The following is a 3,604-nucleotide window of genomic DNA, read 5'->3' as shown; positions in this document are numbered from 1 at the left end:
GGTGCGTAGGCCCGCCCCTGGGAAGAAGGCCCCTCCCCCTGACGGGCTTCTCCGGGATAACCCTCCCTCTCGGCCTCCTTCCCACCTCACACTAATCCCTCAGTTCCCTCTCCCCGCGTCCTTCCTACCACACCGGCTCTCAGGGGACCAGACCAGGAGAACTCTTCCCCTGGACCACCTCGGCGTGCAAATCAATGCTGTCCAGGCCGAGGGTGGAGTCCTGAGCTGCAGGGGAGAGGGTGCTCCTGAATCCTGAGGCTGGCGGGACGGGGAAGCGTCCTAAATACTGAGGAGGCCAGGTTCCCGGAGCGGCCCTAACCACTCTCCCTACTCCCCGTAGGGCGCGTGTTCTTCCTGAAGCCGCTGCGGCCCGTGCCCTTTTCTGGAGCAGCACGTGCATGCGCGGCGCGCGGCGCGGCCGTGGCCAAAGTGGGGCAGCTGTTCGCCGCGTGGAAGCTGCAGCTGCTGGACCGCTGCACCGCGGGCTGGTTGGCCGACGGGAGTGCGCGCTACCCCATTGTGAATCCGCGCGCGCGCTGCGGCGGCAGCCGGCCCGGCGTGCGCAGCCTCGGCTTCCCCGACGCTGCACGCCGCCTCTTCGGTGTCTACTGCTACCGCGCGCCTGGCGCGCCGGACCCCGCACCCGGCGGCTGGGGCTGGGGCTGGGCGGGAGGTGGTGGCTGGGCTGGAGGTGCACGCGACCCTGCCGCCTGGACCCCGCTGCGCGTCTAGGCCCAGGGCACGGACGGCTTTGGCATTTGGCGGCTGGCCGAGTGCCCTGCTGTCCCCTGGAGACGGACCCTGCGGCTTCCTGAGGTCCTTGAACATTGACCACGCCCCCTGAGGGCCCCAGAGACTGGCCAGTCCCGGGAGACAAGTCCCCTGGAGACCCCTGGACACCAACCAACCCCACTTCTCTTGGACAGTGGATTTCCCCTCCTCCCCCGATTTTCTCCAGGAGACAGGGGCACACCCTCCGAGGACCCTGGCGTCCACCAGACCCCGAGGTCTCCTGAAGACTGGCTACGCCTCCCGAGGTCACCTGGACACCGACGGAACCACCCCTGCGGTTGGTCGCCTGGAGGCTGGACCCCAGGGATTATCTGGAGACTGGCTACACGCCCTCTGCATCTTTCTGGAGACTGAAGACTTAACAATCACATGGACATGGAACCTTTCTCCCATCACCTATAGAGAAACCAGAAACCGCAAAGTTCGACAGGTGACCATGCCCCCATAGTCACATGGAAACTGTGGGCTCCTGTCCTCTCCCGCACGGTGACCTGGAGATTGGATACTCCCATCTTTCCCTCCTCCCCAGGTAGTCCCCTGAAGTTTCCGTAGTAACAGACTAAGTCCCGAGGTCACCATGGAGAACAGCTTCACCTCTCCAATTTCAGGAGAGATCATCCCTTTGTCTCTGCTAAAGCAGATTGACACGCCCCAGCTGGCTTGCAAGACTGGGGGCCATGCCCCACCCCTCAGGTATCTCTATGGAGGGAGGAAGTCCGCCCCCACCTGATGTCCTTTTTCCTGGCTGTCACCAAAGAGACCATCTCCCAGGCCCAGAGACCCATAAGTTCCATGTCACTGACTATGGAGGCAAGCTGCCCCACTTTCCATTGTCACCAAGGCGACCAGCCCAGCTTCTACCTGTCACCTAGAATCACACAGCCCTTCTTTCATCAGTCACACCCATGGAAATAGTGCCTCCCTCCTCTGTAACTATGGATACTACATGACCCCCCCATCTCACTGGCCCCTGCCCCAGAGACCTACAACTCTACTTCTGCTGTCCCCACCCTGACCAACCGAACAGCCATGGAGACCACCCTCCCTCCAACTGTCCAGAGAGTGAACCAACATTCAGTTCTCCAGCTCTCACCATGGAAACGGGCTGCCCTTTTCCCAGGCCCACCCCAGCTCCTTGCCACGCTCCAAGCTCCACCCCCAGGCAGCTTGGACCACACAGCTGTTGCTATGGAGACCAAACTGGATTCTGAGATAACAGAACACCTGTCCTCCTAGGCTTTCCCTTGTCTGCAGGGGCCTGCCCACCAAGCTGTCACCATAGAGACTGTTAACGTTGTCCCCATGACAGCCGACCCCCCAGCTCTCAGGAACTTCTCAACATGGACAGGAACTNGATTGGGCGTTGGGCATTTCTGATGGCCACAGCCGCCCCATCTCCTTCCCCTCCCCAGTCTTCTCCCTTAGTCCCTTTACCCATCTATTTCCTGACCTCCACCCGTTTTCTAACCACATCCCTTTCCCAGGGTCCCCCTCCCCAGGTTCCCTGCCCTACCCCTAGGACTTCTGAACCCTTTTTGGTCGCCCACAGAGGGCGAATCAGGCTCAGTGGTGGTGCAGACGGCGCCCGGGCAGGTGGTCAGCCACCGGGGTGGCACCATCGTCTTGCCCTGCCGTTACCACTACGAGGCAGCCGCCCACAGCCACGACGGCGTCCGCCTCAAGTGGACCAAGGTGGTGGACCCGCTGGCCTTTACCGATGTCTTCGTGGCGTTGGGCCCCCAGCACCGGGCGTTTGGCAGCTACCGAGGGCGGGCCGAGCTGCAGGGTGATGGTCCCGGGGATGCCTCCTTGGTTCTCCGAAACGTCACGCTACAGGACTATGGGCGCTATGAGTGCGAGGTCACCAATGAGCTGGAGGATGACACTGGCATGGTCAAGCTGGACCTGGAAGGTGACCATCCTATGGGCAGGATGAGACGCTTTTCTAAGGGAGGAAAGGGGAGGGTATTGCAAGGGACAGAAACCAAATTGTTCACCTGAAGGAATTTAGAGGCTTGGTGGGGTAGGTTCTGATTCAGGGTGATTTTTGCTATGCAGGGATATTGCAATGTCTAGAAGATGATTGTTGGTGGCATCTGGTGGGTAGAGGCCAGGGATGCTGCAAAATATACCACAAAGTACAGGGCAGTCCCCCACAGCAAAAAATGCTCCAGTCCAAAATGTCAATAGTGAGGATGTTGGGAAACCCTGGAGTGGGATTCAGGCACAGTGAGATCCAGGCACTCACACCATGTCAGGAATCCCTCCCTCTGCCCTGCTTCCCTGTATGGTCTTTCCTCTGGCAAATTCCTCCTGCTGGAACCAAATATTCGTGCCAGGCTTCCACCCTCCCAACTTAGCAACTGATTTCCTAGGAGTACTATCTGGAATCCCAGAGTTGTCCCTTATTGGCCCAGCTTTGAGTCATGTGCCCATCTGTTAGCCAGTTACTGTGGCTGGGAGACAGGATGCCCTGATTGGCTGACTGTGGAGCTGGGAGGTGGGGTTTCTATCTGAAGAATTTCCTCCCACCTGGTTTGCCTCCTTCAGTCATTTAGAAGATGCTAGGAGAGATTTTTAGGGCCTTTACTTGCTGAACTTCCCAAGATAGCAAATAGCAACAATCATAGCAGCAGCTCTCCTTTATTGGGCATTTTCTATGTGCTAGGCACTTGGTTGAAGAGCTCTCTGGAGTCTTTCATTTAATTTTTCCTAAAACCCTAGGGTGATACAACTGGCTCAGAGCCTCCTTGCCCAGGGAACATAGTAGTGAGTAGTAGAGCCAGGACTTGAACCCCAGGTCTTCTCCCTG

Source organism: Hipposideros armiger, unplaced genomic scaffold (genome assembly GCF_001890085.2).
Source record: "Hipposideros armiger isolate ML-2016 unplaced genomic scaffold, ASM189008v1 scaffold_64, whole genome shotgun sequence".
Classification (NCBI taxonomy): Eukaryota; Metazoa; Chordata; class Mammalia; order Chiroptera; family Hipposideridae; genus Hipposideros; species Hipposideros armiger.
Note: the sequence above shows the minus strand (reverse complement) of the source record.